General features: G+C 45.4%; 1 pseudogene; it reads right to left on the bottom strand.

The window, feature by feature from the left end:
- Positions 1-15,879, bottom strand: part of LOC106579704 (uncharacterized protein C8orf34 homolog) — a 168,437-nt pseudogene that overhangs the window by 32,005 nt on the left and 120,553 nt on the right.

Below are 15,879 nucleotides of genomic sequence, written 5' to 3'. Positions count from 1 at the left end.
TGTCTTATAGATGAACTGACCAGATTGGCGACAATCAACAAATCCGATCTAACAAAGTGGATATTTGTCAAATCCGTGATGATTTATGTATTGTAACAGGCCGGAATCTTTCCCCCGTCACGTTTCCATGGCAATTCCATTGTGTTGGTCGAGTTCCATTGACCTCCTTACTGCATCTATTGGTTAGGAAATTTAATGTCGAACTAAATGTAAAAAATATATATTTCAGGAGGTTTAAAAGGAACAGAAAGGAACCATATCTTTTTTGGGGTTTGAAACGATTCATTTTTAATTTTTTTGCCGGTCGTAACAGTGGAACGGACCAAAATTTTTTTATGATTCTGTTATGAACAAAACACTTTGGAAAATAATTTTGGTTCCAACCCCTGGTTAGGAGTTAGGGTTAGGTTAAGGGTTAGGGTTAAGGTTAGGTTAAGGGTTAGGATTAGATTACGATTTTGAATGGGAATCCAAGTATTTGGTCCTCACAAGGATTATTAAAACAATAACAACGTGTGTGTGTGTGTGTGTGTGTGTGTGTGTGTGTGTGTGTGTGTGTGTGTGTGTGTGTGTGTGTGTGTGTGTGTGTGTGTGTGTGTGTGCGTGTCATAAGATATTTACCAGCTGTGAGTGCCTCTGGATAACGTTAACAGGCTAAGTGGGGCCGATATGCTTCACATAACCCTGGAATGTAGAGACTTTGTGGTGTACACGAAGTAGAGTCCTCATCCTAATATTGCACCATATTCCCTTTATAGTGCACTACTTTAGACCAGGATCCATTGGGAATAGATAGGAAAAAGGTTAGCATTTGAGACCCACGGATAAATGGAGCGACGTGCACAAACAAACAACTGGGTGACACATGTCTTAGATGTGACTGCGGATAGAGACGTCACTGCCTTCATCAAGTTAACACATTTATAATCTCTCTCTCTCTGTCAGCTGTGACGACCGTCTCAGAGAGTTGTCCAGACATGACATCACGTCAACTGTCATTTATTAAAGAGAGGAAATAGATCAAAGCCTGATTGGAAAGGCACAGAGACTGCCCTTATATTTTGGTTCTGCTTTTATTAACTTAAAATGTGTTAATTCACAGCAGTGTGTGTGTGTGTGTGTGTGTGTGTGTGTGTGTGTGTGTGTGTGTGTGTGTGTGTGTGTGTGTGTGTGTGTGTGTGTGTGTGTTAGCCAATCAAACTGCTCCCGGACCCAAATATATTATTTGGCAGGAGCTAGGTTCATTCTGTCTTTCTCTCTCCCCATGTTCTTCCTCTTTCACATATGTGTGTCTGTTTGATCTGAGTGACCCACAGTGTTTTGTCACTGTATAATAATACCCCCCCACACACACACACACACACACACACACACACACACACACACACACACACTATACACACGCAGACAGATGCCTACCAGCGAGGTGTTTGCCCATGTTCTCCAGTTCTTTGGAGAAGAGGGAGTCACTTAGTAACAGTCCTCCCGTCTGTCCCAGGAGCTCCCTGGAAGAGCTCCCTCCTCCTGCTCCTCCTCCTTTAACCACCTTCACATCAGCCTCCCAGACTGCCTGGCGGTGCTAGGAACAAACAGAGAAAAAAAGAGAAAGAGTAAAAAGAGGAGAGTCAAATTAGAAATAAAGAACGATCCTTCAATTACCACATTATAGAACAACCCTTCAATTACAACACTATAGAAAGAACGACCCTTCAATTACAACACTATAGAAAGAACGACCCTTCAATTACAACACTATAGAAAGAACGACCCTTCAATTACAACACTATAGAAAGAACGACCCTTCAATTACAACATTACAGAAAGAACGACCCTTCAATTACCACATTATAGAAAGAACGACCCTTCAATTACAACACTATAGAAAGAACGACCCTTCAATTACAACATTACAGAAAGAACGACCCTTCAATTACCACATTATAGAAAGAACGACCCTTCAATTACCACATGAAAGAACGACCCTACAATTACAAGACTATAGAAAGAACGACCCTTCAATTACCACATGAAAGAACGACCCTTCAATCACAACATTACAGAAAGAACGACCCTTCAATTACAACATTATAGAGTTACAACATTATAGAAAGATCGACCCTTCAATTACAACATTATAGAGTTACAACATTACAGAAAGAACGACCCTTCAATTACAACATTAGAGAATAATTCAGCTATTGCTCAAAAACTCAAGATGGCGGCAGGCCCCAACATAACAAGAGGCAATTATTCCATTTTATGGGCGTGATAAAAACGTTGAGTAACCACATTTGATTGGTTGGAGGTGTGGGGTGCAGCCTGTCCTCCTTTGTTAGAACATCGACTGACACTAGTGGTTGATTTTTAAATTTACAATCAATAAATTCATGGGAGTTCTGGAACTGAAGGCAGGGCTACGTCCCAATTGGCACCCTATTCCCTACATAGTCCTATTGGACCCTGGTCAAAAGTAGTACACTTTAATAGGAAATAGGGTGCCATTTGGGTACGAGTCTTATGGTTGCAACTTGCTACCATGCCGTACCTATTCCTGGCATCAGACATAATTTAGTAAGGGCCTGTTTGCCAGGTCTGTAATTGGAGACCAATCTTTATTCATCCCTTTTATCCCACTGATCACAGTGGGCTCAGATGAGTTGTTCAGCCACTGGACCTTATGAGTCCCAAACGGCACCCCGTTCCCTATATAGTGCACTACTTTAGACCAGGGGCACTTAAGGATCTGGTCTAAAGTAGTCCACTATACAGTATGGGGAGAAGAATGTCATTTGGGACTCAGCGTGTCTTAAGGCTCTGGTCTAAAGTAGTCCACTATACAGTATGGAGAGAAGAATGTCATTTGGGACTCAGCGTGTCTTAAGGCTCTGGTCTAAAGTAGTCCACTATACAGTATGGGGAGAAGGATGTCATTTGGGACATACCTGATGAGAGACATACAGCTTCCCTAACACTACATTTATAGAATAATCTAGAGGGATAGCTAGCCAACAGCTGTGTCCCAAATGGCACCCAATATAGTGTACTAGTTTTAATCAGGGCTCATATGGTTTTGGTCAAAAGTATTGCACTATATAGGGGATAGGGAGACATTTGGGAAACAACCTGGAGTTAGTTAGTCTTCCAGCCTGTTAGCCTGTTAGGGCTAGGGGGCAGTATTGACACGGCTGGATAAAAAACGTACCCGATTTAATCTGGTTACTACTCCTGCCCAGTAACTAGAATATGCATATAATTATTGGCTTTGGATAGAAAACACCCTAAAGTTTCTAAAACTGTTTGAATGGTGTCTGTGAGTATAACAGAACTCCTATGGCAGGTCAAAACCTGAGAAGATTTCAAGCAGGAAGTGGCCTGTCTGAGAAGTAGTGTTTCATCTTGGCTCTTTTTATTGAAGACTCAGGATCTGTGCAATAACGTGACACTTCCTACGTCTTCCATAGGGTCTCAGAGCCCGGCAAAAAGTTGAACGATATCGAGGCAGGCTCTGGCTGAAACACTTTATCGCTTTTGGCAAGTGGCCACTCAGAGTACTATGGGCTTAGGCGCGTGCCCGCTTCGACCGAATGCTTTCTTTTCCTTTGTCTGTTTATCTAAACGCAGATTACCGGTCGGAATATTATTGCTTTTTTATGAGAAAAATGGCATAAAAATTGATTTTAAACAGCGGTTGACATGCTTCGAAGTACGATAATGGAATATTTAGAATTCTTTTGTCACGAATTGCGCCATGCTCGTCACCCTTATTTACCCTTTAGGATAGTGTCTTGAACGCACGAACAAAACGCCGCTGTTTGGATATAACGATGGATTATTTTGGACCAAACCAACATTTGTTATTGAAGTAGAAGTCCTGGGAGTGCATTCTGACGAAGACAACAAAGGTAATAACATTTTTCTTATAGTAAATCTGACTTTGATGAGTGCTAAACCTGCTGGGTGTCTAAATAGCTAGCCCTGTGATGCCGGGCTATCTACTGAGAATATTGCAAAATGTGCTTTCACCGAAAAGCTATTTTAAAATCGGACATATCGAGTGCATAGAGGAGTTCTGTATCTATAATTCTTAAAATAATTGTTATGCTTTTTGTGAACGTTTATCGTGAGTAATTTAGTAAATTCACCGACAGTGTTCGGTGGGAATGCTAGTCACATGCTAGTCACATGCTAATGTAAAAAGCAGTTTTTTGATATAAATATGAACTTGATTGAACAAAACATGCATGTATTGTATAACATAATGTCCTAGGGTTGTCATCTGATGAAGATCATCAAAGGTTAGTGCTACATTTAGCTGTGGTTTGGGTTTATGTGACATAATATGCTAGCTTGAAAAATGGGTGTCTGATTATTTCTGGCTGGGTACTCTGCTGACATTATCTAATGTTTTGCTTTCGTTGTAAAGCCTTTTTGAAATCGGACAGTGTGGTTAGATTAACGAGAGTCTTATCTTTAACCTGTTGGGGCTAGGGGGCAGTATTTTCACGGCTGGATAAAAAAACGTACCCGATTTAATCTGGTTACTAATCCTACCCAGTAACTAGAATATGCATATACTTATTATATATGGATAGAAAACACCCTAAAGTTTCTAAAACTGTTTGAATGGTGTCTGTGAGTATAACAGAACTCATTTGGCAGGCAAAACCCTGAGACATTTTCTGACAGGAAGTGGATACCTGATGTGTTGAATTACATTTAAGCCTATGCCATTGAAACACACAGGGGTTGATTAATGTTTTGGCACTTCCTATTGCTTCCACTAGATGTCACCAGCCTTTACAAAGTGTTTTGAGTCTTTTACTGTGAGATCTGACCGAACAAGAGCCATGGAACGGTGATGGCCGATTAGACTCTGGCGCGCGAGTTCATGTTGGGTACCCTCGTTCCAATACGTTATAAAAGAGAATGTATTCGTCCACCTTGAATATTATTCATGTTCTGGTTAAAAAAGGCCCTAATGATTTATGCTATACAACGTTTGACATGTCTGAACGAACGTAAATATATTTTTTCCCCTCGTTCATGAAGTGAAGTCCGGCGGGCTTAGATCATGTGCTAACAAGACGGAGATTTTTGGACATAAATGATGAGCTTTTTTGAACAAAACTACATTCGTTATGGACCTGTGATACCTGGAAGTGACATCTGATGAAGAGAATCAAAGGTAATGGATTATTTACATAGTATTTTCGATTTTAGATCTCCCCAACATGGCGGCTAGTCTGTATCGCAACGCGTATTTTTCTGGGCGCAGTGCTCAGATTATTGCAAAGTGTGATTTCCCAGTAAGGTTATTTTTAAATCTGGCAAGTTGATTGCGTTCAAGAGATGTAAATCTATAATTCTTTAAATGACAATATAATATTTTACCAATGTTTTCTAATTTTAATTATTTAATTTGTGGTGCTGACTTGACTGCCGGTTATTGGAGGGAAACAATTTCCTCAACATCAATGCCATAGTAAAACGCTGTTTTTGGATATAAATATGAACTTGATAGAACTAAAAATGCATGCATTGTCTAACATAATGTCCTAGGAGTGTCATCTGATGGAGATTGTAAAAGGTTAGTGCATCATTTTAGCTGGTTTTAGGGTTTTGGTGACCCTGTCTTTGAATTGACAAAACATTACACACAGCTATTGTCAATGTATTCTCCTAACATAATCTAACTTTATGCTTTCGCCGTAAAACCTTTTTGAAATCGGACAACGTGGTTAGATTAAGGAGATGTTTATCTTTCAAAGGGTGTAAGATAGTTGTATGTTTGAAAAATTTGAATTTTGACATTTATTTGGTTTCAAATTTGCCGCTCTTGAAATGCACCTGCTGTTGATGGAGTGCACCACGGGGGGGACGCTAGCGTCCCACCTAGCCCATAGAGGTTAAAATGGTGTAAAATAGTCATATTTTTGAAAAATTGAAGTAATATCATATCTAAGGTATTTGAATAACGCGCCACAGGATTCAACTGGCTGTTGAGTAGGTGGGACGCAAGCGTCCCAACTAGCCCATAGAGGTTAGCAACATGGAGAAATCTGTGGTGGTACGACCACAATCCATCAATAATAACTATCTTCTAGCCAGCCAGTCAGCCAGTCAGCCAGTCAGCCAGCCAGTCAGTCAGTCAGTCAGTCAGTCAGCCAACCAGTCAGCCAACCAGTCAGCCAACCAGCCAGCCAGCCAACCAGCAAGCCAGTCAGCCAGTCAGGGACGGCTGCCCGTTGCCAGGGGTTCCTACTGCAGTTGGATTTATACCTGGCAACCGTCCACCCGGCTCCTTCGGGCCGTGAGAGGGTGTCCGCCCTCGTCTCATGCCTCTCAGGGAAAGCCCTGGAGTGGGCCAATGCCGTGTGGGTGGAAGGAGATGAGGTGTTGGACCACTTTGAGGAGTTCACCCGTCGTTTACGGGCAGTCTTCGACCACATGCCCGAGGGCAGAGCGGCGGGTGAACGTCTTTTCCACCTACGGCAGGGGACGAGGAGCGCACAGGAGTTCGCTTTGGACTTTCGGTCCCTGGCGGGATGGAACGACAGGGCCCTGATCGACCACTATCACTGCAGTTTGCGCGAGGACGTCTGTCATGGGTTGGCCTGCAGGGACACCACCCTTACCTTCGACCAGCTGGTGGACCTGTCCATTCGGCTTGATAACCTGCTGGCTACCCGTGGACGTCCAGATCGGGGTCTGTTGGTTCCATCCCCCAGCACCACTGATCCGATGCCCATGGAGTTCGGAGGTGCTGCGCTCAGGGAGACCGGAGGAGGTTCCGTCTCGTGCACCATCTGTGGCCGCAGAGGTCACACTGCCGGTCGGTGCCGGGTTGGTTCCTCTGGGGATCGAGGCAACAGGCAGGGCGCTCTGGCGTCACCCCAGGTGAGAAAGCACCATTCTCACCCAGAGCCCTCTGTTGCACACATGTTTTTGTTCATCACTTTTCCTGAGTTTTCCCCGCATTCCCAGCATAAGGCGATCGTCGATTCAGGCTCGGCTGGGAATTTTATTGACAGTTTATTTGCTCATAGTTTAGGGATCCCCATCATTCCTGTGGCTACACCTTTCCCAGTTCACGCCTTAGATAGTCGACCATTAGGGTCAGGGTTGATTAGGGAAGCCACTGCTCCTCTGGGCATGGTGATGCAGGGGGTTCACACGGAGAGAATCAGTCTCTTTCTCATTGACTCTCCTGCGTTTCCCGTGGTGCTAGGCCTACCCTGGTTAGCTTGTCATGACCCCACTGTTTCATGACTACAGAGGGCTCTCACGGGGTTGTCGCGAGAGTGTTCGAGGAGGTGTTCAGGTATTTCCGTAGGTGCTACTACGATGGAAAGTCCAGACCAGGTCTCCACCATGAGCATTCCCCCCGAATATGCTGATTTGGCTCTCGCCTTCTCCAAAAAGAAGGCGACTCAATTACCACCCTATCGACGGGGGGATTGTGAGATAAATCTCCTGGTAGACGCTGCACTTCCCAGGAGTCACGTGTATCCCCTGTCACAGGCGGAGACGGTGGCTATGGAAACATATGTCTCCGAATCCCTGCGTCAGGGGTACATTCGGTCCTCCACTTCCCCCGCCTCCTTGAGTTTCTTTTTTGTGAAGAAGAAGGATGGAGGTCTGCGCCTGTGTATTGATAATCGAGGTCTTAATCAGATAATTGTGAGGTACAGTTACCCACTACCTCTTATCGCCACGGCGATTGAGTCAATGCACGGGGCGCGCTTCTTCACCAAACTAGATCTCAGGAGTGCTTACAACCTGGTGCGTATCCGGGAGGGAGACGAGTGGAAGACAGCGTTCAGTACGACCTCAGGGCATTATGAGTACCTCGTCATGCCGTACGGGTTGATGAATGCTCCATCAGTCTTCCAAGCCTTTTTAGACAACATTTTCAGGGACCTGCACAGGCAGGGTGTAGTGGTGTATATAGATGACATTCTGATATACTCCGCTACACACGCCAAGCATGTGTCCCTGGTGCGCAAGGTACTTGGTTGACTGTTGGAGCATGACCTGTACGCCAAGGCTAAGAAATGTCTGTTCTTCCAACAGTCCGTCTCCTTCCTAGGGTACCGCATTTCCACCTCAGGGTGGAGATGGAGAGTGACCGCATCTCAGCCGTGCGTAATTTGCCGAATCCCACCACGGTAAAGGAGGTGCAGCAGATTCTAGGGTTTGCCAATTACTACCGGAGGTTTACCCGGGGTTTTGGTCAGGCGGCAGACTCCCATTACCTCACTGCTGAAGGGGGGGCCCGGTACGTTTGCAGTGGTCGGTTGAGGTAGACAGGGCCTTTGGTCACCTGAGGGCTCCCTCTGCTGGCCCATCCGGATCCCTCTTTTGCATTCATAGTGGAGGTGGACGCGTCCGAGGCTGGAATAGGAGCCGTGCTCTCTCAGCGCTCGGGTACGCCACTGAAGCTCCGCCCCTCTTCCTTCTTCTCGAGGAAGCTCAGCCCGGCAGAGCGAAACTATGACGTGGGGGACCGGGAGCTGTTGGCTGTCGTCAAGGCTTTGAAGGCGTGGAGACATTGGCTTGAGGGGGCTAAACACCCTTTTCTCATCTGGACTGACCACCGCAATCTGGAGTACATCTGGGCGGCGAGGAGACTGAACCCTCGCCAGGCAAGGTGGGCCATGTTTTTCACCCGTTTTGTTTTCACCCTTTCTTACAGACCAGGTTCCCAGAACTGTAAGGCAGATGCACTGTCCCGGCTGTATGACACAGAGGAGCGGCCCATGGATCCCACTCCCATACTCCCGGCCTCCTGCCTGGTGGCCCCGGTAGTGTGGGAGCTGGACGCGGATATTAATCAGGCGTTGCGTGCAGAGCACGTTCCACTCCAGTGTCCTGGTGGGCATCTATACGTTCCGTCTGCTGTCCGTGACCGGCTGATCTATTTGGCCCACACGTCACCCTCCTCTGGTCATCCAGGCATCGGTCGGACTTTGCACTGTCTGAGTGGGAAGTACTGGTGGCCCACTTTAGCTAAGGATGTGAGGGTGTATGTTTCCTCATGCTTGGTGTGCGCCCAGTGTAAGGCTCCTAGGCACCTACCCAGAGGTAAGCTACACCTTTTACCCGTTCCACAGCGGCCATGGTCACACCTGTCAATCGATTTCCTGACTGATCTTCCCCCATCACAGGGAAGCACCACAATCCTGGTTGGTGTGGATCGTTTCTCTAAGTCCTGCCGTCTCCTCCAGCTGCCCGGTCTCCCTACGGCCCTACAAACTGAGGAGGCTCTGTTTACACACGTCTTCCGGCACTACGGGGTGCCTGAGGACATAGTGCCTGATCGGGGTCACCAGTTCACTTCGAGGGTCTGGAGGGCGTTCATGGAACATCTGGGGGTCTCGATCAGCCTTACCTCGGGTTTTCACCCAGAGAGTAATGGGCAGGTGGAGAGAGTAAACCAGAATGTGGGTAGGTTTCTGAAGTCTTATTGCCAGGACCGGCCGGGGCAGTGGGCAGCGTTCGTGCCCTGGTCAGAGATGGCCCAGAACTCGCTCCGCCACTCCTCCACTAACCTCTCCCCCTTCCAGTGTGTACCGGTGGACAAATGGTTTAAGCGCTCGGAGGAGACCTGGGACGCCGCTCATGTGCACCTGCAATGGGCCGTGAGGTGGCAGAAGGCGAGCGCCGACCGCCACCGCAGTGAGGCCCCGGTGTTCGCACAGGGGGACCGGGTCTGAGTCTTGACCTGAAACCTGCCCCTCCGCCTGCCCTGCCGGATGCTGGGTCCCCGGTTTGTGGGGCCATTCAAAGTCCTGAGGAGACTGATCGAGGTATGCAACAGGTTACAGCTTCCCCCAGATTACCGTATTAATTCCTCGTTCCATGTGTCTCTCCTCAGGCCGGAGGTGGCTGGTCCACTTCAGGAGTCTGAGGTGCGAGAGGTTGCTCTGCCCCCTCTGGACATCGAGGGGGCCCCGGCGTATGCTGTTAGAGCCATCCTGGACTCGAGGCGTCGGGCGAGGGGCCTTCAGTACCTCGTGGAGTGGGAGGGGTACGGTCCGGAGGAGAGATGCTGGGTGCCGGTGGAGGAAATCTTGGACCCTTCGTTGCTGCGGGAGTTCCACAGTCTCCATCCGGATCGCCCTGCGCCTCGTCCTCCGAGGTCGGAGCGCTGCTGGAGCCGCGCGTCAAGGGGGGTACTGTCACGACTTCCGCCGAAGTCGGTCCCTCTCCTTATTCGGGCGGCGTTCGACGTCACCGGCCTTCTAGCCATCGCCGATCCACTTTTCATTTTCCATTTGTTTTGTCCTTGTCTTACACACCTGGTTTCATTCCCCCAATTACTTATTAATTATTTAACCCTCTGTTCCCCCATGTTTATTAGTGAGTGATTGTTTTGTTTTGTAATACGGTCCGTTATTGTGGGCTCGCATATTTGCGTTGTATTTGTGAATATTTTAGTAAATTACGTTTATTACTCACATCTGCTGTCCTGCGCCTGACTCCTCTACACACAGGCAATATTACAGCAGCATTGCCTTTAAATTGTTTAAGCTGGGTTTGACTTTGTTGTCCTTAAGCCATTTTGCCACAACTTTGGAAGTATGCTTGGGTCATTGTCCATTTTGAAGACCCATTTGCGACCAAGCTTTAACTTCCTGACTAATGTCTTGAGATGTTGCTTCAATATATCCACATAATATTCCTCCCTCATGATGCCATCTATTTTGTAAAGTGCACCAGTCCCTCCTGCAGCAAAGCACCCCCACAACATGATGCTGCCACCCCCATGCTTCACGGTTGGGATGGTGTTCTTCGGCTTGCAAGTCTCCCCCTTTTTCTCTAAACATAACAATGGTCATTATGGCCAAACAGTTCTAATTTTGTTTCATCAGACCAGAGGACATTTCTCCAAAAAGTACGATCTTTGTCCCCATGTGCAGTTGCAAACCGTAGTCTGGCTTTTTTATCCTGTCAAGGTATAGGGGGCAGTATTTTCGATTTCGGATGAAAAATGTGCCCAGAGTAAACTGCCTAATACTCGGGCCCAGAGTCAAATATTTGCACATTATTAGTAGATTTGGATAGAAAACACTCTGAAGTTTCTAAAACTGTTTGAATGATGTCTGTGAGTATAACAGAACTCATATGGCAGGCAAAAACCTGAGAAAAATCCAACCAGGAAGTGGGAAATCTGATGCTTGTAGTCTTTTCAAGTCATTGCTTATCTAACACACAGTGACTTAGGGTTCATTTTGTACTTTCTAAGGCTTCCACAAGATGTCAACAGTCTTTAGAACCTAGTTTCAGGCTTTTGTGGTGAACACAGAGAGCGAACAAGAAGGCCGGGAATTTGGTGACTAAGAAAATGACATGAGTTTTGTGGCGCACGTTCACATGATGAGGTCGCTGTGTTCCATAATGTTTTTCGTCCGGTTGGAACATTATTGAAGTTTTATGTTAAAAATGCCCTAAAGATTGATGCTATACAATGTTTGACAATGTTTGACATGTTTCAACGAATGTAAATATAACTTTTTTTTACTTTTCATCGTGAAATTTTGGGCGTGCTTCCTACATTTGGAGTAGCTTACTGAACAAGAAGGAGGTATTTGGACATAAATGATGGACTTTATTGAACAAAACAACATTTATTGTGGACCTGGGATTCCTGGAAGTGCCTTCTGATGAAGATCATCAAAGGTAAGTGAATATTTATAATGCTATTTATGATTTTAGATGACTCCAAAATGGCGGGTATCTGTATTGCCTGTTGTATTTTTCTGAGCGCCGTACTCAGATTATTGCAAAGTGTGTTTTCCCCGTGAAGCTTTTTTGAAATCTGTCACAGCGGTTGCATTCAGGAGATGTTTGTCTATAATTTTTGGAATAACAGTTTAATATTTTATCACCGTTTAGGATGAGTATTTTTGTAAATTGTTATGTTCATTCACCGGAAGTTTTGGAGGAAAAATATTTTCTTAACATCATGCGCCAATGTAAAATGGGGTTTTTGGATATAAATATGAACTTTATCGAACAAAACATACATGTATTGTGTAACATTGAGTCCTAGGAGTGTCATCTGATGAAGATCGTCAAAGGTTAGAGCTTAATGTTAGCTGTATTTCTGGTTTTTGTGACGCCTCTCCTGCTTGGAAAATGGCTGTGTGGTTTTTCTTGTGTTGGCACTGTCCTAACATAACTTTCACCGTAAAGCCTTTTTGAAATCGGACAATATGGTTGGATTAAGGAGAGGTTTATCTTTAAAATGGTGTAAAATAGTTGTATGTTTGAGAACTTTGAATTATGACATTTTGTTGTTTTGAATTTGGCGCTCTGATTTTTCACTGGCTGTTGAATAGTGTGAACCGTGGGTGGGACGGTAGCGTCCCACGCAGCCCTGAGAAGTTATGGCAGTTTTGGAGCAGTGGCTTCTTACTTGCTGAGCAGCCTTTCAGGTTATGTCAATATAGGACTCGTTTTACTGTGGATATAAATACTTTTGTACCTGTTTCCTCCAGCATCTTCACAAGGTCTTTTGCTGTTGTTCTGGGATTGATTTGCACTTTTCGCACCAAAGTACGTTCATCTCTAGGACACACAACGCGTCTCCTTCCTAAGCGGTATGACGGCTGCGTGGTCCCATGGTGTTTATACTTGCGTACTATTGTTTGTGCAGATGAACGTGGTACCTTCAGGCGTTTGGAAATTGCTCCCAAGGATGAACCAGACTTGTGGAGGTCTACAATTTTTTTCTGATGTCTTGGCTGATTTCTTTAGATTTTCCCATGATGTCAAGCAAAGAGGCACTGAGTTTGAAGGTAGGCCTTGAAATACATCCACAGGTACACCTGCAATTGACTCAAATTATATAAATTAGCCTATCAGAAGCTTCTAAAGCCATGACATCATTTTCTGTAATTTTGTAAGTAAAGTGAGCTGGATTGCTTGGTGATGGATAGTGGGAAGAACAGATGGAGGGAAACAAGTGCAGACACTTACTTGGACAAACATCTGGGACGCAGATTCACATTCTTGATCTCGTACCAGGGCTGTGTCCATCCCAGGCAAGGGGCCTACTCCAAATGACAACCACACACAGAAAGAGGAAGAGCAATGCCACAACACATTTGTCATTCAGCAGACGCACTTATCCAGACAGTAGTGAGTGCATACATTTTCATACTGGTACCCCCCCCGTGGGAATCAAACCCACAACCCTGGTGTTGCAAGTGCCATGGTCTACATCCTGAGCCACATGGGGCCACACTGGACCTCAACAGTGTAGGAGGAGATACACAGTCAATATACACCTCACCTGGCACTCGATAGAGTGTATGTATGTGTATGTATGCTATCTGAGTTCACTAGCTACAAGGTGACACTTTTCAGGATATGTGAATTGTTTTACTCACAGGAGACAGGCACAGCTTGTAGGCGATGGGGGACTCCATGTCCATCTGGCATGTTCACAGCAGTATGTTCTGGGAAGAGGTGAAGGGGATTGGGGGGTCCGTGAGTGGGGATATGCTGTGGTCCATGCTGGGGGGGACCATGGTGCTCCTCTGCTGGTCTACTGGCATCTGACAGACTGTAGAGATACAACACAACGTAGGTATACATACTCAACAACTACAGGCTGAATCACATGTCAAGACGACTCACACAAATCATCACACTTCACACGTCACAACCCTGAGCTTAAAACAAAAAGACACACACTAAACAAAATCGCTAGCTCTCAGATGTGCACAATTGCACCGGTAACGCACCCAACAACTGCAGTGTTTCAGACAATATTACAGACAGAAATACTCCTCAGCAACCCACCGGTCCTTCCTCAGACAATCCCACAGTTGAAGAAGCTGGATGTGGAGGTCCTGAGCTGGTTAAACTTAGTCTGCGGTTGTGAGGCCCGGTTGGACGTACTGCCAAATTCTCTAAAATGACGTTGGAGGCGGCTTATGGTAGAGCCATTAACATTAAATTCTCTGGCAACAGTTCTGGTGGACATTCCTGCAGTCAGCATGCCAATTACATGCTCCATCAAAACTTGAGACATCTGTGGCGTTGTGTTGTGTGAGAAAACTGCACATTTTAGAGTGGCTTTTTATTGCCCCGAGCACAAGGCGCACCTGTGTAATGATCATGCTGTTTAATCAGCTCCTTGATATGCAACACCTGTCAGGTGGATGGATTATCTTGGTAAAGCAGAAATGCTCACTAACAGGGATGTAAACACAATTTTTGAGAAATAAGCTTTTCGTGCACATAAAACATTTCTGGGATCTTTTATTTAATCTCAGGAAACATGGGAAAAACACTCTACATGTTGCGTTTATATTTATATTTTTGTTCAGTATATATATATATATATATACACATTTAGAAAGTATTCAGACCCCTTGACTTTTTCCACATTGTTACGTTACAGCCTTATTGTAAACTGGATTAAATAGTTTTTTCCCTCATCAATCTACACACAATACCCAATAATGACATCACAATACCCCATAATGACATCACAATACCCCATAATGACATCACAATACCCCACAATGACATCACAACACCTCATAATGACATCACAACACCCCATAATGACAAAGCAAAAACAGTTTTTTAGACATGTGAATTTTTTTTTAAAAACATATCACATTTACATAAGTATTCAGACCCTTTACTCAGTACTTTGTTGAAGCAGCTTTGACAACGATTACAGCCTCAAGTCTTCTTGGGTATGACACTCAAGCTTGGCACACCTGTATTTGGGGAGTTTCTTCCATTGTTTTCTTCAGATCCTCTCAACCTCTCTCCAGAGATATTAGATGTCTTGCCTGTGTGCTTAGGGTCATTGTCCTGTTGGAAGGTGAAACTTCACCCCAGTCTGAGGTCCTGAGCACTCTGGAGCAGGTTTTCATCAAGAATCTCTCTGTACTTTGCTCCGTTCATCTTTCCCTCGATCCTGACTAGTCTCCCAGTCCCTGCCGCTGAAAAACATCCCCACAGCATGATGCTGCCACCACCATGATTCATCGTAGGGATGGTGCCAGGTTTCCTCCAGACGTGACTCTTGGCATTCAGGCCAAAGAGTTCAATCTTGCTTTCATCAGAACAGAGAATTCTGTTTCTCATGGTCTGAGAGTCCTTAAGGTACCTTTTGACAAACTCCACTGAGGAGTGGCTTCCATCTGGCCACTCTACCATAAAGGCCTGATTGGTGGAGTGCGGCAGAGATGGTTGTCCTTCTGGAAGGTTCTCTCATCTCCACAGAGCTCACCTCCCTGACCAAGGTCCTTCTCCCCCAATTTAATTTTTTTATTTTTTTATTGTACCTTTATTTAACTAGGCAAGTCAGATAAGAACACATTCTTATTTACAATGACGGCCTAGGAACAGTGGGCCTTGTTCAGGGGCAGAACAACAGATTTTTACCTTGTCAGCTCAGGGATTTGATCTAGCAACCTTTTTTCGGTTACTGGCCCAACACTCTAACCACTAGACTACCTGCCACCCCAATTGCTCAGTTTGGCTATGCGGCCAGCTCTAGCAAGAGTCTTGGTGGTTCCAAACTTCTTCCATCTAAGAATGATGGAGGCCACTGTGTTCTTGGGGACCTTCAATGCTGCAGAAATGTTTTGGTACCCTTCCCCAGATCTTTGCCTCGACACAATCCTGTCTCAGAGCTCTTCGGACAATTCCTTTGACCTCATGGCTTGGTTTTGGCTCTGACATGCACTGTCAACTGTGGGACCTTATATAGACAGGTGTGTGCCTTTTCCAAATCAAGTCCAATCAATTGAATTTACCACAGGTGGACTCCAATCAAGTTGTAGAAAACATCTCAAACGAAACAGGATGGCCCTGAGCTCAGTTCTGAGTCTCATAGCAAAGGGT

Source organism: Salmo salar, chromosome ssa19, assembly GCF_905237065.1.
Source record: "Salmo salar chromosome ssa19, Ssal_v3.1, whole genome shotgun sequence".
NCBI lineage: Eukaryota > Metazoa > Chordata > Actinopteri > Salmoniformes > Salmonidae > Salmo > Salmo salar.
This window is presented reverse-complemented; position numbering and strand designations above follow the sequence as displayed.